This window comes from Pezoporus flaviventris, unplaced genomic scaffold (assembly GCF_033815535.1).
Source record: "Pezoporus flaviventris isolate CSIRO_AGI_PZ_B2104156 unplaced genomic scaffold, CSIRO_AGI_Pfla_v1 ptg000031l, whole genome shotgun sequence".
In the NCBI taxonomy this organism is placed as follows: domain Eukaryota; kingdom Metazoa; phylum Chordata; class Aves; order Psittaciformes; family Psittacidae; genus Pezoporus; species Pezoporus flaviventris.
Genome location: NW_026892579.1, coordinates 67,464,798 through 67,486,758, shown reverse-complemented (window position 1 = coordinate 67,486,758; position 21,961 = coordinate 67,464,798). Strand labels below are relative to the sequence as shown.

Genomic DNA, 21,961 nt, shown 5'->3' with positions numbered 1-21,961 from the left:
TCAGGGTAACAATTTAACTGAAATGGTGTTTATTTGGACATAATGTCCACCCACAAAGTTATCACAATAAGACCAAAAGGACTTAGAACTCTGCGTTCAAGGATGCTGGAGAGGGACTCTTCATCAGGGACTGTAGTGATAGGACAAGGGGTGATGGTTCAAACTGAAACAGGGGAAGTTCAGGTTAGATACAAGGAAGAAGTTCTTTACTGTGAGGGTGCTGAGGCACTGGCACAGGGTGCCCAACGAAGTGGTAAATGCTCCATCCCTGGCAGTGTTCAAGGCCAAGTTGGACAGAGCCTGGGATGACATTGTCTAGTGTGAGGCATCCTTGCCCATGGCAGGGGGTTGGAACTGGATGATCTTAAGGTCTTTAACAATCCAAACCAGTCTATGATTCTGTGATTTAATCTTATTCCAGCATTATTATGGATTTTTAACTCACAGATGAGTTATTCTCCCACATATGCCTGTAAAATTAGCTCTTAGAAATGTTTGGAGCATGCAATGGCAAGTTCCATGAGACATGAGAAGTTAAGGAATAAAAGCACCAGCTCTTCTGTTACCTCTGCTGTACCATGGAGGGTGGGATGTCTGCAGAGATGGATGTTCCAATGAGCTGCCCTGTTATGCAGAAGGGCTGTTCCCAAGTGGGCTCTCTTCAGTGTATCTGAACACAGTGAGGGGGCAGCTGTGTTTCTTCTGCATAGGGAAAAGCCTCTGGCATGGAACTGGGGTTGGATCTCCAGCATTCAGTCACATTCTGAAAAACAGGATGGCAACACACGAATCAGGGACTCGAAGGGCTCCCAGAATTGAGTCTGCTTTTGCTTCAGGAAAACATGACCATATATTCTTTGCATGAACTGTCTGAGCCCAGACCATACAGGAGAGCTGGAGCAGCTCTGCTCTGGAGCCAGGCTGAGAGAGCTGGGCTGGGGCAGTCTGGAGAAGAGAAGGCTCCTTGAGGGGAAACCTGAGAGCAGCTCCAGTGCCTGAAGGGGCTGCAGGAAACCTGGAGAGGCGCCTGGGACAAGGGCCTGCAGGGACAGGCCAAGGGGAATGGCTTGAACCTGCCCGAGGGGAGACTGAGCTGAGCTCTTAGGCAGAAGCTCTTCCCTGTGAGGGTGCTGAGGCGCTGGCACAGGGTGCCCAGAGAAGCTGTGGCTGCCCCATCCCTGGCAGTGTTCAAGGCCAGGTTGGACACAGGGTTTGGAGCAGCCTGGTCTAAATATTTGAGTTATTGCTGCTATTTGTATTCTAAAAATACCTAAATAACTAGAGATCTCCTCCTAACATACAGTTTTAATTTGCCCAAGGCCAATGTACATCCCTTAACTATTTTTCCCTTTGTTTTTTTCTCTGAACTTTAATTTCTAACCTGCTTAAAAGAATACCCTTTGTCCAGCCCTTGCTGTCTTAAGCTAAAGCTAGAGAATCTCCACTGTCTCCTCTCCCTTGCAGCCTTTCCTTGCACCCGATTCAGCCTCAGTTTGGCCACAAGAGGATCCAGATGAGATTTTTTCCAGCATGTGCAAAGACATCAATATTCCTGATCTCCATCAGGAAGGACCAGAAGGAATGTGAGAAGTATTTTTATAAATACACTAAAGGCAACATGCTTATCCTGACTGAGATGGTGGGTCCTGATGTGGAGGATCATAGCCCTACATCTTTGCTGGAACTCCAGCACCAGCACTTGTGTTTCACTGAGCCAGGAACTAATTTGATTCATGATTGAAAATACAAACTGATACCTTCAGTCTTTGTTTTACTTCCCAGATAATGCATCTACAGCAGCTGCCTCAGTGTAAATGCACGCAAAGGAAACCTCCCCAATACCTCCTCTCTTTTCATACCAGGCAATCACTTCGGAGAGAGCTCAGTTCTGGGTAATGTGAATTCTCAGAACAGTTATACTCTTTGAAGAAGCTTAGTATATTAAATTGCATTAAGAAAGGAGTAACATTCTGGTGATGGCTTTTAGCTGAAGAAAACAAACCCAACAGGGCACATTTAATGACCTCATTGATGAATAGCAGTCTGTAGTCTGCAGTGGCATTCATCCTACCCCATGCACAGTGGATGTCTGGGCTTCAAATACTTTATAAAATGGAAAATAAGCTTTTCTGTGTACTCATTTACTACATACTGGGAAAGTAAATGGAGTTTTATTTTTGTATTGTGAATCTGCGCTCTTTGTAAAGCAAAGAAAACCATTCTGATTGAATAAAGTCTTCATAATTTCACCAGCCAATCTATTTTCCATGTTTCCTGGTTAAACAAGAAAATGGAATTTTAACACTCCATTAAAATATGCCCTAAGGCAACAAGGTCCTTTGAAAAACTTAAAAAGTTCTGAGTACAGACGCAGTGCTGAACCTGATTTTAACAGCTCTAACTGCAGGGGTTTGGTCACCTACAAGTAAGGAAAAATCTAGATATAATTCAGCTGATTTTATCAGAAAGCTTGAAAGTGAATCCATCATCAGTTAAGGACAAATGAAAGGGGGTTTTATTTAGGGAACGGAAGTGACTAAAGGTCTTGGAGGGAAACAGGAAGGGAGTTCCAGATAGCCTGGGCAAGGCAAACTAACAAGTGAGGGGAAAATAACAGCTCTCCAGTACTGAAACTACACTGCAAAGCAGCCTTTCTTCTAGCTCTTTAGAAAAATACTTTACCATTCTTATATGAAGATTATCAGGAAGCAGGAGTATGCAGCAGGTATTCAGCAAGTTCATTTACTTAGTTTCCATGAGGTGTTTCTGTATGGCAAACTTGGGAAGAAAAGGATTCATCACGTGAAGGAGGAACATCAGTGTGTTTCCAAACTTCCTGAGCAGTGCTAATGATGGCCATGGACTGACTGGAGTTTTTCTGTCCACTGTGACCTGTTAGATCTTACACGGATGTTACATAATATCACAGCATGTCATGGACTAGGAAAATAATGATGATGGGACAAATGCAGTATTATCACTTCACAGCAGGACCAAACAGAAAAAAACACATTTGGGCTCTGATAGCAGTTAAAAATACGGAGTTAAAGTCACAAGGGGCTGGGTTTCTGTCCCTCCTTTTAAGCTTGAAGTACAATTCTTCAGGTTTCAGGCATTGTGTCTTTATCTCTGGAGAGATAAAACTCTGAGATTCTTTAGTTTTCAGATTATGCCCGTGCTGCAGCACCTTGGGCATCACGAGTGAAGACAACTGAACATCTGCTGCAGCTATTTTCAAGATGTTTTTGAGATCACAAGGACATTGTGACAAAATCACTGCTTAGTTCATTAATACAAATGCAGCATATGGAGGGAACAGGTGGTAAAGCAATAATACAGAGGGATTACCATCTCCCGATAGTAACTGAGTTGGGTTCAGCTCTAGCAGTACCTTCTCTGGGGCTGCCTTTTAGCCTCATCCGCCACAATCATTAATGTTTTCTTGACAGTAGTTTTGAAATCTTTTATGTGCTTTAGTGTTCCCGGCACTTCCTATTCTGGAATCGTTTCTACCGTCCCATAGGCTGACTTAGATGGATCCAATTTTTCCACTTTTTTTATGCTCTCAAAATCATCTTGCTAAGCCAAAGCAGTCAATTTCTACAGCCAGTGTCCTAGTGACCTTGTCCATAGGCAGTATTCTGATTCAGACCTGTCACAAAACTTCCTTCAGCCAGTCTATCTGCATGAATCAGAGTGGTTTAAGGACAGTCCTAAATTATACCAACTGTCATGAGTGAAAAGTTGCCATTAGCCCTAGCTTTGAATTCCTACACCCAGGTATTTTCCTCCTAGGCCATAACTTGGTCTGTTCAAGCTTTCATTCAGAGGAACCAAAGTTGAGGTATAACATGAAAAATGATGGTACAACAGTGAACACAACGATATATTTGCTTGATCTTAAAATACACCAGCATTTGAAGTGAATCAAAGCAATGACAATGCTCTCCAGCAAATGAGGCTGTGACATAAGAAATTCACCTCACTAAAACTGCACAGGAATTCACTATTAAGTGGATTTGGGTCTCATTCCTCTTTTCCTTGGAAAGAACCATTAGGTCTTAAAAGACAATACATAGTTAAGACACTAGTTTTGTCTTACTGACATGTAGGACCTGAAGCAGTGGGGTCCTTCCACACCCAAAGATGACACTGCAGAGAGGTGAGACCTCTGCAAAAACCTCAAACATTTCTGATACAAGCCAGGATCACAGAATCAACCAGGTTGGAAAAGACCTTTAAGCTCATCCAGTCCAACCATTCCCCAGCACTGCCGAGGCCACCACTAACCCATGGCACTGAGGCCTCGTCTCCACGGGCTGTGAACCCTTGCAGGGCCGGTGACTGCAGCCCTGCCCTGGGCAGCCTGTTCCAATGCCTGAGCACCCTCTGGGGCAGGAATTGTTCCTCAGCTCCATCTAAACCTGCCCTGGGGCAGCTTGAGGCCGTTTCCTCTTGTCCCATCCCTTGTTCCTTGGGAGCAGAGCCCAGCCCCTCCTGGCTCCATCCTCCTGTCAGGCACTTGTAGGGAGCCATCAGGTCCCCCCTGAGCCTTCTCTTCTCCACACTGAACCCCCCAGGTCCCTCAGCCCTTCCCCATCACACTTGTGCTCCAGGCCCTGCACCAGCTCCGTTGCCCTTCTCTGGCTCCGCTCCAGCACCTCAATGTCTCTCTCGTAGTGAGGGGCCCAGAACTGAACACAGGATTCGAGGTGCAGCATCACCAGAGCCCAGTGCAGGGGACAATCACTTCCTTAGTCCTGCTGGCTATGCTGTTACTGATACAAGCCAGGAAGCCATTTCCTGTAGCACTTCCGTGTTGTTCCTGGATAACCTTCTACCTAAATAATAAGCCCAGTGAAAGCCATTTGACTTGTAGGACAGACAAGTTCCCAACAAGCAGATAGTGTGGATTTAAGATAAATATTTTCCTTGAAGTCTTTTCCTCTCTGCCCAGCCAGGGAGATGAGGGTTGGACCCTCTGAGGGACCATGCAGTCAATCAGGAAAGTCCTTAAGTGAAAAGAAAGCCTAGAGGTTTACCTTCCATTATTACAACTATGCAATATATTAATAACAAAATTCAATCAAATGTGTCCATTCACACGTTAATAAGAGTGTATTAGGAAAACAAAACCATGGGAATGTGGCAGAATGATGTACACTAAACAATTGCTAATGCCCCTTGCTAAACTCACCAGGGCACTGTAGAAATTTTAAACCTACAAGCATGTGAAGTGTTCTGAGACTCTCTGTGAGCATTCCTGAAGTTTCTAAGGCATTAGAATGAATGGTGAAGATTCTGATTTCTCTAATTCTGAGTTTCCAGATTACCCAGAACACAGGTAATTCCCTACTGCAGGTTTACCGTTTCCTGTTGAGTAAACCAGTAAATCTGCTTCAGCCCTCCTACTTTTAGGAAATACAATGAAATCATTCACTTACCAGTTTGGCCATAGTACTTTACACTCCTGAGGAACATAAGGACCAACTTCATTGGACCTAGACACAAAAAAAATCCATTCTCTGTTATTCCCTGCTGCAGACTAAGGTAGTATCACAACTACTTTTTCCAGTTCATGTTCTCCCGTCCCACTTTTCATTTAAACATGAATGCTTAAAATCAATGTTAAGTTTAGATCTTGGCATCCCTAAATCAATACTCATGGACATGTCTGAATCCAAACTTTTCAGACTTTAAACTTAATGATTCTTTCTAATGGTTTTATTATGGTTTTCCTCAGTTTTATGTGAACATCCCACACACTGTAATTAAAAGTAATGAATGAGCAGTGTTTGCTCCCTGTGTGCCCGGGGGTTCAATGGAGAGGAAAAAGCCCACTGACTCCCAGTACCTTTTGGGTCATTTGGACTGACATATCTGTGACATTCAGTTCCTGGAGATGGAGGAGAGGAGGGGTCTACTCATCACATCACAAATTAGAGCATGGACAGAACAGTTTTACAAGTTACAGGTGTAGCTTTAGAGCAGGACCAGAATGTGGATGGTATGTTCTGGGCTCAGAATATCCAACCTCTCTAAATCAGGGATGCTCAAATCTCTGATTTCTTAACTTGGAATGTACAAGTGACTGAGCTGAATTAGCTGAACAAACTGACTGAGGGAAGCACATGAAGGGGGAGATGCAGGTGGCAAGAGCCTCTCTGGCAGCTCCACCATTCTGGTTCCGGATGTTGAACTAGTGATGCTGCTGGCTCAGTGTCTAGAATTTACAACTCCAACAGCAAAAATGAACCATCTGAAATCATGGTACTGTATCTACATCATTTTAAGAGCTTTTTTAAAACTTTGGAATTCATACAAGTTGTAATCGTTTGGAATTTAAATTGGTTTGCTTTTTTAAAGAAAAAGTGTGTATAATTGAAATTGGAAATCAGTTTTTGCTCTTTTCAGCACTGGTATTTACCCATTTAGGAAAAAAACAGCCTGGTAACCAACATCCAGGGTTACTCCCCTGGCTGCTAAATAGGTCTGAGGAGTAAACAGATTGATGGTAGCAACAATTTCAGCATTATTACAGCCAAGGTTGATAGCATTGCTACTGGGACTATAAAACTTGTACAAGCAAAGCTTGCACTGGAAGCAGCAGTACTGGTTTTAAATGGCTCACATTTGAAAGGTACCAGCCCACCATCTTCTAGCACTTTGATTGCTGCTTAATAACATGTCCCTTGTAACTGCTTTTATCAGACTACAGCAGCTGGAGTTATGGTGGTGCTTGGGGGTTGCATTTTTGACTTCCAAAGCAGAAGGTGTGGCAGCTTTGGAAAACACCACCAAGCCTGTGACTGTGGGTTCTTTCTTACAAGCATTTAGGGAGCTCTTCCTCTTATCTGGGTCAGACAAAGATAGGACACCTAAAAAGATCTTCGACATCACTACCCCGCTTTCTCGGTATCACATCAAGCTGATCATACACTGAAGTCCTTTATCTCCCTCAACTTTGCCCACATAAACCATTCCAGCTTTAGAACACTTGGGATGATTTCAGTTAACTATGGCAATGGCAGAAGACTCAAGGATATTAAATTCCTGATAGTTTAGTAACAATCAGCAGCTGGCTCAATTACAGAGAGCTGAGGAGAACTTGGTTTTACCCCTTCCATTTGGGAGCCATCAGCTTGTATGTAGTTTTTACAGATGTGTCTGTATTTTACCCAGATGGCAAAAGCAAAAAGAAGGATAAGAGAGATGTGAGAACAACTGAAGCTATACCAGATGCAAACAATGTAAGGCCTGGAGCTGTAGGAAACCTGAATTTGCTAGTTTTACTGGTTTTGGAACTAGTTTGTGACTGCTGTAGACAGGGATGTACTTTAGGTGAGTCATGCCAGTGGTGAAGACTATGTAGGTGCAGCCACAGTTTTTGGCAAGGATGGAAAAAAAAGGAGATTAATCTTGTAGGCTGAATTCTCTGATGTATCCTGTGAAAAGGAGCAGAAGCAAAAAGAAGTCGCATAGGGCTACTTTATTCCCCAAAATAAGGGTTCTTCAGACTTTCTAGGCCAAGATATTTGGTAGGTATCACTTATTCTAAGCAATTTTCAAGTGCACTTTTTTCCTTGAAAATACAGTTTTTACTCTTCTCATTATAACTTGTAAAAACTAACATATTTCAGTAAAATCTGACTTCTTGAATACCATGTAACAGCTGCTTAAATTATTACTTCAGCACAGGCCGTTGGCTAAGATTAACTGGTTTTATTCCATCAGGTAGAATCAGGTTGCTGAACAGTGCAAGTTTTAATGTATGAGCCTTTAACCTGACCATACCCTGGGCAGAAATGCTTGGGTCAACTGAAAGACATAAACTCAGTGTGGTTTCAGAGGTCGCGAGCTCTGTGTTGTTTCTCATCCAAATCTTACCCACTTCAAGCTTTAGAAAATAAAATCACAATTTATATCTATCAGTGTTGAAGATTTACCTCACAAAATTGATTCAACAGAGTTCCTGTATGTTTCGCATTGTGCTATTTAATGTTGAACAGATCCCTCTGATGGAGCACATTACAACCTTCCTGAAGCCAATACAGATGAACTAAGATAGCAGGCAGTGTCTGCCCTCAGAAACCGATCTCATTCTCCATCTCTCTTTACATGCAATCTTTATTTTTACCTAATCCCTGTTCACTCAGATTTTTTTATGAGAATAATTACTTCCTTAAAACTTCTCTTTTTTCCCCAAATGTCACCTGGCAAATCAGTTTCAAATGACGGCTGCTAAGAGAATAAAATCATATAATGCTTCAACTGTGTAGTCTGCTGTAAAGCCAGCCTCATTGAGTGATGACAAGCAGCTTTCTGGCACACTAGTAGTAATTCCTTTTACCTAGACTATAATCTAGAGGAGGAACAAGTTAATAAGGCATACAAATATGTGAATACCTAGAGGCTGCTGTTAAATTCATGTCAATTTATTTCTTCTTTCAGCACAGTGCCTTTCATACACTTACAATTACAGTGTAAGACTGTTTTGTAAGTATTCTAATAAAGAATGAACTCAAAATCACAGGCCTATTGATTGCCATTCTAAATAAATTCTTCTGATGGGGAGAAGACAGCCTCCTTGCTCCTATTAGTAAGCCTTTCTCTATTCCACTCAATAGCGTGTGATCACAGACCATACACAGGCAGTTTCTTTGTACTTGGCCATGGATGTGATGGTAAGATATAACTCTGGTCACCCACTTGGTCTCTTTTCAGCACTTAAGGAAGTGCCATGGCTTACCTTCTCCTCTTGTCTCAGAGGAATCCTCAAACTCAGCCCACTTTCAGACAAATCCCCTCACCAGATCATCACTGTCATCCCGTTGCTGCTCATCTCACCTGGTTTAGCCTTTCTCATAGCTTAAAGTTTGTACAGGTATTCAATAGTTGTTCTGAACTTCTTCTTTGAAGCAATGTATCCTTTATTTTTCTTCAAGAATATAACAAGAAGAAAGGTTCTGAAACACCAAGATGTATATGCGCTTTATATTACCTAAGCATAATACTTCATCAAAACTTCTCTCCTGGCTTTTCCTCTACAGAGTCAGCCTCTCTGCACAGATCTGAGGCACTGCCCCCCTCCAAATCCATTTCTGTGGCTGCCCCAGGATGCTGAACTTGTAAAAGTAATTTATGTATCCCACTGTGGGACAAGAGGAAAGACAGCTGGGAGCAGACAAAAACAGATGCTAAAATGGACTAGACCTCCAGCTGCTGACCTACAGAACAGAAAGATCAGCACTGGCAACTGGCACAGTCTAAAACTGTTAACTTGAGTTCCCCCAGACTAAAGCAGCCTGCTTAATTCTTACTTCTTCACATAGCATCCATCGAACTGCAACCAAAAAAAGATAAACATATTGTTTCTAAAACCAGTAAAGGATATTATTTCCCGTATTCTTCAGAAATAGCAAGTGCTATTTGAACTGCTTCAACAATGAAATCAGGTGCCCCCATATAAATACATGGTATATGATACATTGGTTCCATTTCAGACCATTTTATGGCAACATTTAGATTTTTATTGCATTCCTACCAATATGTCATTTTTAAACACACTATATTAGGGATTTTGTCTTCCTCCCCACTTGGAAACTTCAGTTCTAAGTATGGATATTCCTTCAGCCTAAGTATTTATGCATTTATAGTTGTGTGGGGCATGTATATATATGTATGTATAAATGCATATGCAAAATGTGAACCAAAAAAGCAGAATATACTGTCTCTGGCCGAAGTGGCTGTTTGGCTTTAGTTAGGTTCATGTTTGCCCTATGGAGTACTCAGGCTTACAGCTGAGTACTGAGGCTCACTGTCTTACGCAATGCACTGGCATGTCAAGAAGCTGATCCCTCCTACACACAGTTCATAAAACACAATGCAGCAGGTGGATGAAAGACATGCTGCGTGGGGGTGTTTTGGAAAAAGGAGGTAACAACAAACCAAAGAGGTCAGTGGAAAAAGAGCAGTTAGTTTGCTATCTACCACTATTGGCGAGCTGATTTCTCTTGCAGATGTTTGGGATTTCCTTGGATTTGAAAGATGGATCTAGAAGTAAGCAAGTAATTATACATGTGGATTGGAAAAAAAAGAGTAAAAAAAGATCTTCAGTGAGCAAAGAACATCATCCCCTGCTACTAAATTTAGCTACATAAGCAGACTAGAATATAGATAGAACACAGAATCATAGAATCAACCAGGTTGGAAAAGACCATTAAGATCATCAAGTCCAACCATTACCCCAGCACTGCCAAGGCCACCACTAACCCATGTCACTGAGGGCCTTGTCTACATGGTTTGCAGACACTTCAGGCACTATATATTATATTGTAGCACACACTTCTGATCTCCTCAGTTGCAAGCTTCTAAGACAAAGACTGCATCATCTCCTATCTACAGAGTGTAACACAACGAACCCACAATCCTGATCACAACCCCTATGGTACATGGCTACTATAAATACCTCCTGCCAAGATGGGCTTGTCTTTTCTTTCTTCTTCCATCAGATTTCTCTGACAACTCTGCTGACAGGGCAAACACATCAGCTGGAAGCGCTGCTGAACCAGGTGCTGGTAACCCACACTGCAGAAGTTCAGAAGAATCATTATGCCAATGAAGTTAATGGCACAACATACAGAACAATTTGATTTCTACTTGTTCTCCTTCATGTCAGCACATGACTTATCTGTTTTAAAACCCCTTCTGAGTATTTGCAACATGCACACTCTAACGTGTGGGATATGTGTATGCAATGTTTGTAGCTCTGTCACCTGGGGCAACATCACGTGGGATTTGACAAGATAGGTGGGTTTGGCAATACTTGGATAAGGAACCCACGAGATTACTGCAAGAGAGAAAGCTGGGTATTGGTGTTTTCAGTGCTGTTGCACAGAAACTCTGACACTGCCATGAGCTGTGTGATGCTCTTCCAAAAATAATGGCCATTTAATAGGGTAAGCATGAAGAACGGCTGCCTGGTCCTGCCCCTGTGTCTGAATGAAGTCACTTGCTCAGGAAGAACAACCAACACTGAAGCCAGGAGTTTGGGGGCTTCTCAGTGATGGTTATGAGGGGGAGAGATTCAAGTGGCAAAGGAAAAAGGTGGGAATTTATGCACAGAACCTGTGATGACAGTTGAGCAAACTCAAGGTGCTTTGCAGCCTGGATGGGGGAACAAGCCAAGCAGTGTCAGGCAGCAGCAGCTGGAGGAGAAAGCAAATAGGCAGAACAAAATGGAATCTGCATCCCAAAGTTTTCGAGCCAGGCATGGGAGGGTTAGGAGAAAAAGATTGAAATGAATCATGAGCTCAACACAGAAATTGTAAAAGATGAAGGCAAAAAGGAATGGGCAAGAAATTTTCTAGCACAGAAATAGATGAGGCAGAGAACTGGTGAAGTGTAATTTCAGGTTACCTTGCTGCATGGAATGTATTAATACTTTGATACAGTTCTGTTATGTGAAATGAAGACAGAAGAAAGGAAAGGGCGTAAAATGCTCCTTACAAGCAGAAAACCAGATGAGGCAGAAAACCAACAAAAACTGTGATTTCAAGTTACTTTGCTGCACTGAATGTAGTTAGCGCTTGACTCAGTTCTGTTATTTTAAATGCACATTTAAGCCTGTATTATTCTCTACTCTCCCTTCTCATTCAAAACTTACTGCTAAGGACCAGCTTTCCTCTCAGGCATGTGCATGTGAGTGTCACTACAGTAAAATGCAGTTGTTTGAAGGCAAAAGGACTAAAGTCTGGTGCAAGAGAGCTCAAGAGGCAGTTGTTGCAGGGCTTTTAGTATGATGAGGACCAACTTTACAGCCTGACTTTCCCTTCTGCTTATTCAATTGTATAAATAATTAAAATAGGAAGGTGTTACCCTAAGTTAGACAATGTTCTGAAACAATCATCCATTCATTTAATGAATAATAACAAATCTGAGTCTCTGCATTTATGAACACCACTCAGATTAAATGTCTTGTAGTCTAAGAATTTACCCTCAAATGACTATTAAGCAAGAAAAACCCAAACCCACCCACAAAGAAAAGCTGAAAAGGCATTTGAATGTATAATAATAAGCAAACCTGTTACAATGATTAAACTTTTAATGTGATTAAAGTGTTTTGGGAGGATTACACCTAAAACCTAGAAAGCACGATAAAGCTGGGGGAAAATAGAAAGGTATTCAAACTTAGAAGTGAGCAGTTCAAGAGATGCAGCTATTTAACTCATCCCTTCTTCAGCTGAAGGAAGTATGACTCCAGTACAGCCACTTCAAACCAGAGACTGGGTGATGAAGTGAGAAACACAAGTTAGCTGAACCAACAAGGGTTTGGGAAAGCAACTTGAACCACAGCTAGATGGGGAAAAAAGACACTTAAAAAGGTCGGTGTTGTCCTAACATAAAACTACCAATATTATATAATCCTCAGTGCTTGTGAGGGTTTGAAGTCCCACGAGAGTTGATCTGAAGTCCTGATGCATCAGTTTGAGGGCTGGATTGTGGACCACTTTCTGAGGATGCAGCAGCCCCGTGGAAATCATCTCCCCCTTGTTTCTCCAGAGGGAGTTTTTCTTCTACACAGCTCTGCAGTGTAAGGAGCACAACCTCACTCCAAGAAGACCACAGCACCCTGCCACAGCTTGACATGTTAATGACATTGGTAGACTATGTTTTCAAAAGATAACCCCAGAAATGTGTGGAATCATGCAGATCTATGTTTCCTTCTGGGATAAATGGAGTGATCCTTAATTGTTGCCAACCTGGGTAAAGATGAGCTCTAGAGAGTTCATGTTATGTATTTAAGAGATTTGTCACTACAATCACATCCAACCTTCTTATGCAAAGAGTTATTGGATTAGATCCTCAGCTTGTATAAAATTCAGGCTGCTTCATTGAAATCAACACACTGTTGGGAATTAGTGTTGGTTGAGAATCTGGCTTGCCGCAGTTAGGCTCATAAGGCTCAAAACTAACTACATGAAACGCGGGCTATATGAAAAGCATGGCATCAGGACATATCTCTGTGCAGAATAACACTCCAAGCTGAAATCATACCAAAGTCACCATACATCACAGAAGCATTGGAGTGGATGGAACCATCTGACTCCTGTCCTGGGTTCGCCCAAAGGCTGCCTCCCCAGTGTTTAGTCCAAAAGAAAGGTCAAAAGATCATGTACTCTTCACATACCCATATGCCACCAGCTAAACCCCACTTCCTAATACCCTACTACAAGCTTTTAGCCCACAGCAAAGACCGAAAATGACAGCAGGTCTCTTCAAAGATAAACTTTACAAATACTCGACCTCCAAGATCAGTTACATGCTGTTTCCTGTTACTGTCTCCAATGCCCTACAACAATCTTCCTCTGTATATGTGAAAAAAGCAGAACCAATACTGCTATTGTTCAAACTTGAGCCCATATTCCCACTACTTTAGTAATACAGTTTCTATATGGGATGGTATGCAACACTGACACCAAAGACATCAAGAGACGGATTTAGTAGGACCATGCTGTGATCTCAGGCTGACAAAGAACAAGCCATATAAAGGGCTCTGCAAAGTCTAAAAGATCAAGAAAATCAATCTTTAAAGCAACTGTTGTTTAGAATCTCTCTTTCAGAGCTGTATAATGGGTTTAATGATACCTGGCTTCGGTGTCAACTGTGTCTGAAAATGAGTGAATGTGGCCACTTCCTGTATTTTTCAGAAATGAATGGATGTATCCATAAAATGATGTTTAACTGCACCTATTTTCTTGTATCTATCTGCAGATTTCATCTAATCTTTGTGCTTGATTCTAAGCTGAAGATTCCCCTGAATAAAGTCCACATATTTCTAAGAACAAGCAGTTCAGATATTTCTATTCTAGTTCCCACCATACCACAAGAACTGAAATAGCATCAATTAAAATTGTCATTGACCTCTCACAGAGCACTGATATAAAAGCCATTCTCCCTGTGTCCCAGCTGCTTTTTATACAACAGGGTATTTGATTTCCTCTGAACATCTGATAGAAAGATTAAGCCATCCAGTGTTCCCAATTAAAACCAGTTTGTGTTCTACAGTGGAGTTAACTACTTCATTAAATCACTCATTATGGATCTTCTCAGAGCACTGTGTTCAGTTCTTCAGTCTGTAGGTTTTTTTCACTTACGGATCTAATAAAATCATCAGGAAGCTTAAATTTCATTCAGATGCCAACTATCACAAAGATGTAATTAAAAATCATTACCACTATTCCATCTGCCACTTCTGTGTGTTGTCAGTGTACCTGACTCCTCTGTGTCTCTGCTGTTAAGAGTCTGCAAATGAATGCAGGATGAACAGAGAAAATATCTGTGTTATCTGGACACTATATATTTCTTTCACACCATCCCTCACTGCTCTTTCTCAACCCCAGGAGTCTCTGGTCCAGCACCCAGCCAGTGCTCCTTCATGGGAGCGAAATGCTTCTCCTTTCTCTTTGGGAATACTGCCAGTACACTTCCTTGCCTCTGCTGGATGAGACTGTCCTTCTTCATGTCTGTGCTTTGTTCCATTTAGACCAGCGTAATGTTAGACCCTTTCTGCTGATGTGTATGCATGCAGAATTAATAGACTTCATCTACTACAAAAAGATGTTGGCAGGAGTTTTGTTGGCAGCAGACAGAGTAAGCACATAACTCCCTTCGTAGCTTAGTTACCCTGGTTGCCAGCCACATTCAATATTGGCCTCAAGGTGCTTCCTCTTGACCTTTAAAGCCTGATGGAATCTCAACCCGGGTGCTTCCTCCAAGGCAGCAATTCCCTCACCTTTCTGAGTGCCAGGCAGGCCCATCTGAGTCTTCCCGCTACCAGCAGTTATACAGATGTGCCCACCTCACCAGCAACTTGACTGCGCTACAATCATTCTCCTGCAGAAAGGTCCAACATACTGTGATCACCAAAGTTACACAGAGATTGTAGTCGAGATTTTTTTGCCCTTCTTTCCTCCAAAATGCAGGTTTGGTGCCTAAAGTTACACTGAAATCCCTTATTTTTATGTAAATGCTATATCTGGTTGTTATACATTAAAACAAAAATTGAAGTTGTTACTCTTGGTCATATTCTTCCCTTAACAAAATAACACAGAGCTTTAAGAAATAAGTGATCCTGATGGCAATTCATCTTACTGGATAAAAGTATTAAAGATAGGGAGCTCTCTTTAGCATATATCAATCCACCTTTATTTCAATCCAGTAAAAGTTGCAATAAGCCAATAACACAATTCAAGGACACCAAATTCCAATTTTTTTGGTCCTCACATAAATGAATAAAACCATAGGCACTCTCATTTGCTTCTATATCAACAAACAAGTCTTGATTCTGCAGTACTTGTATCATGTGTCCCTCTTTGTCGTCACAGCTTGCTCTATCTAGCATACAAAACTGTGCTTTGTAGTAAATTATTTGATGGACTGGATCTAAGAGTAGGATTTCTATTAAAAAAAGGTTTTACTTTAAGAAAATTAGGTTATACTCTGAAAATAAAACACAATTTAAAACAGTTTATAGCCAGCTTTTCAGGGGGAGAGGTCTAGATTCTGTTAAAGATGCAGATTCAGTAACCTGAATATCCTTTCTGCACTATGAACCCTTCGGCCTTTATGGCACTTGCCTCAATACTGCCAATAGGAACAGAACATAACAAGCAGCAGAGTTTGCACCTATGGTCATAAATGCAGCTGCAAGACAATTGTATGCAAATATGTAGTCACAGTTCATTTCAAAATACTATTTTAAGCACCAAATTCAAACTGACAAAACTGTTTAAACAATTGTCAATAAATATGTTCACTAAAATAGGAATATTTTTCCCTTTTTTATTTACTTTGCAGTGGATTTGCACATCAGTCCTCTCATAAAAAATTATTTTAATAGATAAAGAAATCTAAGCTTCTTTTTAAGGAGTCCATGCTTCAGCTTCCCTGTCAAAGTTCAGCTTTTGCAGCTATCACCTCTTGGGAAAAAACTTACACTGTTTCCAGAGAAACACATAGTTGTGTTTGAACAGAGGGCATAGCCTGTGGTTTTAAAACCTGGCTGTACTTAACAAAGCACTGACGCAGGCCTGCATTGCAGAAGGCTTATTTCCGAGCAATAAAAGACAGCATAAAATAAGAAAGCTGATCCTGGCCTCTTTTTATCTTACTGGAGAGTTTGGCTCAACTCCAGTCTTCCCTCAGTGTAGGAAGCGGTTAACAAACTACTTGTCAGTATAAGAAAACAAAATTATTCAGCCACTTTACCTTTCTGGTATCATTCTCCTCAGGTTCTGTTTCCTAGTCTTATTCCAGAGCCTTCTTTGACATGAAGTGAGTATGATGAAAGCCACAAGCGATGCCTCCACTGTAATTGCTGCTACAGGTACACTGTAATTGGTACAAATAAGTTGTCATTTTTTATCATAGTAAAAGAAGGTGTGGTTTGGTTTGTGCTTGTCAGAGGGTCTGGAGGAGTTTTCACAACAGAGAAGCAACGCTGCTTTTATTTTAGCAACAAGAGCTGTTCAAGTGATGGTATTTAAGGAATGAGGTCACATATTCAAGCTGTTTAGATACAACAGTGTTCAAAGATGTCAGTCAGGCTCCAGAGGAGATAAAAAGTGCATCAGCTTATCAGCCAGGCATTTCTAGCGCTGGTGTGCTTCCCCCGTTTAATAAAGCAAGGCATGCAAAGTGAACTCCAGCCTGGCACAGGGAGCTGCTTTTGAAGCCCTTTATACAGCATGGCTAGAAAATACGAATTACAAGGCTTGATGCATCTACCCTTCAGTGGTTCGAGACGATCAATCCATGTCCTTACCTAGATCAGTAGTTTTCCCATGTGTTAGGAAAGATTTCAGTAAGATGGATGTTCTAGCAGGAAATCCCAGGCAACCAAATATTCCAATTACTATATTGGTGAACTTTAGCAGTGGAAAGTACTAATCTGACTTTATAACTTCATCCAGATATATTTAATTAACATGGAAGATTTAGTCCAAGATTTTTGGCCAATGGCAGAATATATTGGGGTGTTCCCATGAATCCATTGAAAGGCCAAAATCTACTCCTTTAAGTACACCCATTATGTAAAAAATGATAGAACAAGGGGTAATGGGTTCAAACTTAAACAGGGGAAGTTTAGATGGGATATAAGGAGGAAGTTCTTTACTGTTAGGGTGGTGAGGCACTGGAATGGGTTGCCCAGGGAGGTTGTGAATGCTCCATCCCTGGCAGTGTTCAAAGCCAAGTTGGACAAAGCCTTGGGTGACACGGTTTAGTGTGAGGTGTCCCTGCCCAAGGCAGGGGGGTTAGAACTAGATGATCTTAAGGTCCTTTCCAACCCTAATTATTCTCTGAGTCTATGATTCTATAATGACTGACATGGCCTGAAATCAGTTGCTATGACTGTAACGTCAGTGGAAATTTCCTTGACCACAACTAGACTTCAACTTGATCCTATGTAAAAAACATCAACAAATCGTGGTTTCTTAATGGCTAGTGAGTGACATGGCCTTTCTCAAAACAGGCTTTAGAAAGAGTATTTGCCACTTACGTTTTCACAAATATCTTTTTGATATGTGTTTAAATTATAATTTCTGTTACTATAGAGCCAAAAATTAGGTATTACAATCACTTCTCTGAAGAATTTACACTGACCAAGGCTCCACGTTGAAAATATTTGCATGGATGAGTCAATAAAAGTATTCACATAAATGATTCACGTGTATAAATGTTGCAGACTTTAGCCAAGAAAGATGATAACGCTCAGTCCAAAACCACTGGCACAGTCTTTACCACAGGCAGGATAAACAAGGCTGTCAGGCAGTGATCTCTATTAAGCTTTTATGAAACAGTTTATGCCAAATATATTTCCTCTGACTTCACAGATGCAAAACAATTTATTTCCAGGCCTCAAACATCTAGCAGATACTCACATCAGGCTTTAGTAATTTACATCATTACAAAGAGAGCAAGATCGGGCCTTTGCACTGGTAAATATTTCATCTTATTCAGTTTCTACCTTCCCCTAAATTGTGTTTTACTGCTTGTGTATTGAAGCAACAAGATTGCAGCAGTGATGAAAAGTATTTACAGCCCAGTTTGATTTACATGCTTCATGCTTATACAGAAGCCAAATATATTCAACAAGCCTCACCCATACATGTGAATTTTGCTGGAAGAAATGAGCCTGTGTTGCTTAATAGCAATACTCTGGGGCATAAAGAACTAGCTCCAAAGAGAGGACCCGAATTTCAGGAATTAACCCTGAGAACTTGCTGAAAGGCCTCTCCCATTATATTCCTACTTCAGGGACTAGTATGATACCAGAAACCCAAGAATACATAAGGATAATCGAGAGATATCACAACTTCAGACTCTTCCAAATGTGATCTTGCTTAATATTTATGTTGACGAAGAACAGAAGATGGGTGGGTAAAAACCTTTAACAGCGACTTGATTACTGCAGTCATGTGCTCTAATCCTTCAATTCAAAATACTTCTCAGGCATAAGAAATATCAAGCAGTGAGTTAAGCAGACAATTATTCTGACCAAATACAATGAACAACTCAGTAACTATTGCATTCCCACTTTTAGCCTGGACACAGCAGCCAGAAGGTATTCACTATTCATCTCTAGGCAGACAAAAGAAATGTGGAATATCCAGCTGTAGAAACCATCAATGAAAGCACTGTCATAGAAAATGAAAGTACTGAAGGGAGCAGCCAGTGAGTAAACTGAGACAGTTAAAACAGGTATTTTCTATGACATGACTACAATTATTCTTGTTCATTTCCATTCTGTATCAGTTCTTCTTTTCTTTCCCCCCTTTCACCAATACAGATATGTAGAAAATATAGATCATAGAATCACAGAATCTCAGACTGTTTTGGGTTGGAAGGGAGCTTAAAGCTCATCCAGTTCCAACCCTCTGCCATGGGCAGGGCCACCTCACACTACAGCAGCTTGCTCCAAGCCCCTGTGTCCAACCTGGCCTTGAACACTGCCAGGGATGGGGCAGCCACAGCTTCTCTGGGCACCCTGTGCCAGCGCCTCAGCACCCTCACAGGGAAGAGCTTCTGCCTTATCTCCAACCTGAACTTCCCCTGTTTCAGTCTGAACCCATCACCCCTTGTCCTGTCACTAAAGCCCCTGATGAAGAGTCCCTCTCCAGCACCCTTGTAGCCCCCTTCAGACACTGGAAGCTGCTCTGAGGTCTCCATGCAGCTTCTCTTCTCCAGGCTGAACAGCCCCAGTGTTCTCAGCCTGTCTCCATACAGGAGGTGCTCCAGCCCCTGAGCATCCTTGTGGCCTCCTCTGGACTTGCTCCAACAGCTCCATGTCCTTCTTACAGCATCAAGCTTTCATTAAAAAGATTCTGATGAGCATTATATTTTTAACTTTTTAACCAAAATTCCCTTGGCTCTACAATACAGCAAACATCCCAATAACCTCCCAGACAAATGAAACCTCTCCTAGGCTGGCCATCAAGCAATTTTCAACCAAAGTAATTTACTTCCATTATAACCAATTAGCAGGGCACTAACAGCATTTTACCACTTCATTATTCCCTGTTTTCAAAATGTGGGTGATCCACCGTGTTCCAATGTCTCATTTCATGGCTGAATAAAAGCTCTCACAGTCACTTTATGCATCTGATTCAGAAAATCTGCCATTGCTGCTTAGAGATGGAGTTCAAATAGAAATGAATGATTGAGCCCATGTTAGTTATTTACCAGATATAAAGCAATTACAAGTGGTTCTAATTGAGGTACATTGCAGTTGTGTTAGATGCTGTATTTACTTTGGCCAGATCCTCAGCTACAATAAGCCAGCAAACCTCAATTACATCCATTAACCTGTGTAATTTAGGCCAATATAACATAACTGCTCCTGGATTTTTCCCTATCGTTATGCTTGCCCCTGCTAATACACTTGTTTCTTGTGGAGAAGCAGAATTACTGACTGTAAAAGCAAAGTCCAGATGAGGAAGCCTGGAGCAGCCTTTTCATTTCTCTACTATTATTGGGTAGACATCACACAAGAGCTTTAAAAAGAAATCCCCCCAAACTGGAACGTGCTGTCATCTTCCCATCAGCTATAATATACATATCTATATCCTCACAGACCCTTCTTCCCTTTGACAGCCCCATCAGAGCCTTCTCCAGCTGCAGCCTTCACCAGCAGATCTCTGGAAATGGTGTCAGGGACTGATTTAGCCCCGTCACACAATGCTGCTGAGTAACTCTGCTCCTCACCCCAGTCAGCTCTGCTGCTGTCACTTCTGAGTCACTGCACTTGCTGAGGAAGCAGCCTGCTCTTCAGACTTTCTTTGCTACATCCAGGCTGAGTTCAAAGTATGCTTGGCAATGTCCCACAGTAAACCAAAAGGTCCAAATGGGCTCCTCTGGGGAAGGAACAACAGGCAATCCCTAGCCATGACTTACTAAAAACTTGTTTTGTAGCTTCTTTTTTTTACTCAGGAGTCAAGTCCTTTCCTAAAATCATACATACAAATCCTCAGAACGAAAACCTTTTACAAGGAACTTCTGAGCTCACTTCAACACCCTCTGCCTTCATTCCCTTTGGTCCACATCAGTTTCTTCTTTTCCCCTATAGTCATTTCTATCTTTCTGTGCTTGTTTCTTTTGAACACCTTCTAACTTTCTTATGGTTTTTAAACAAAAACCTATTTTAAGTGTTTACTTTGTGAAACAGTGATTAAATTAGTAATAGACAATAAAGAGGACACTCAGCCTTAGACTCCAGAGAACCCCAACTCCTTAATCTTTCCACTGAGTTCAACAGACATTAAATCTTCATGTCTTGACTTCTTCATCTTAGAGACCAACAAAATCTTCAAACCATAATCATCAGCACCTGAATCCTTTCAGAAAGGATGTGTAAGTATAAACCAATGAAGAAGCAGTCATAAGAAGCTGTTTTCAGCTCTGAAAATACTAAGTCATGTTCTGTAGTGTGCTGAAATGACTTTTCTTTCTCAGCCAACCTATGTAAAGCCTTCACACATTTGTGAGAGTCCAAGTAGCTGATTGGTGTTGATCCACTGCAAGCTTTGGAGGGGAAACTCTCTCTCAGTTGAGTGTGCTCAGGGTTAATCACTTCCTCACAAAACAAACCCTGTTTCTTTGGACTGAGCTTCAACCTGACAATAAGCTTATCACACAGTGGTAATAAACGTAATAGGTTTTGTTGAGAAAACAGTCACAAACGCCAGGATATCACTCAGCTCTAAGAAACATGCCATGTAAAGTTCTCTGGACTAAATCAGATGCACTGAGCCAAAAACGATAGCTTAAATTGTCTATACATTTACCTTTGTGTGAATTAGGTTTCTCTTTTCCATCCCCCATTGTCCTTCACACACTTTCACCTGCCAAAGCACAGATTTAAAATGAGAACTGGGGCAATTTCTTCCCTTTGACACCCAGCAGGAATCCCCAGTTAATCTCTGCATTCCCTCTGGCACCACGGTGTAGTGGCATAACCATACTGGGCTTTTGCAAGAAGCTGATGGCTGCATCTCTTTGGGGACTCCATATACTTTGCAACAAGCCCAAATCTTCTCAGGTTCTTCAGCTTTGAAATCGGCTTGTCTATATTAAAAGGTTCTCCTTTCCTGCTTTACAGCCTCATATTATCAATATGGACATATCATATCAAACAGGACATATCATCAATATGGACAGCATTTTCTTTCTATCTGAATTATAAAGCTTTCTCTTTTTCCCCTCCCCTGTAGACAGCAGTATTGACAGTTCATGAATCCCCCTCCTTCTTTTTTGAGACTTCAAAAGGGAAATATTGACCCAACACACTCCCTACAAACACTGTGACATAGCATATGCCAAGCTCTCTGCAAATCCAGTGCAAACACAGGACAGCGGGGAGCTTACTCCACAGTTTTCCTTGAAGTTGGAATTACTAAGCCTG

At 41.5% G+C, this 21,961-nt stretch overlaps 1 long non-coding RNA gene across 3 annotated transcripts; it reads right to left on the bottom strand.

Moving 5' to 3' along the window:
* Positions 1–645: 645 nt before the first annotated feature.
* On the bottom strand, positions 646–17,040 carry LOC133273346 (uncharacterized). 3 transcript variants are annotated; one of them, XR_009744754.1, is made up of 8 exons: positions 16,270–17,040; positions 14,795–14,895; positions 10,469–10,587; positions 9,991–10,053; positions 8,750–8,938; positions 5,445–5,501; positions 2,683–2,778; positions 647–763 (listed from the first exon to the last, which is right to left on the bottom strand). It is a non-coding gene; the product is annotated as an uncharacterized LOC133273346 (long non-coding RNA). The 3 variants fall into 3 exon arrangements; XR_009744755.1 differs by lacking the exon at positions 2,683–2,778 and having other exon boundaries at positions 646–763; XR_009744756.1 differs by lacking the exons at positions 647–763; positions 2,683–2,778; positions 5,445–5,501 and adding an exon at positions 6,032–6,854 and having other exon boundaries at positions 16,270–17,039.
* Positions 17,041–21,961: the final 4,921 nt, after the last annotated feature.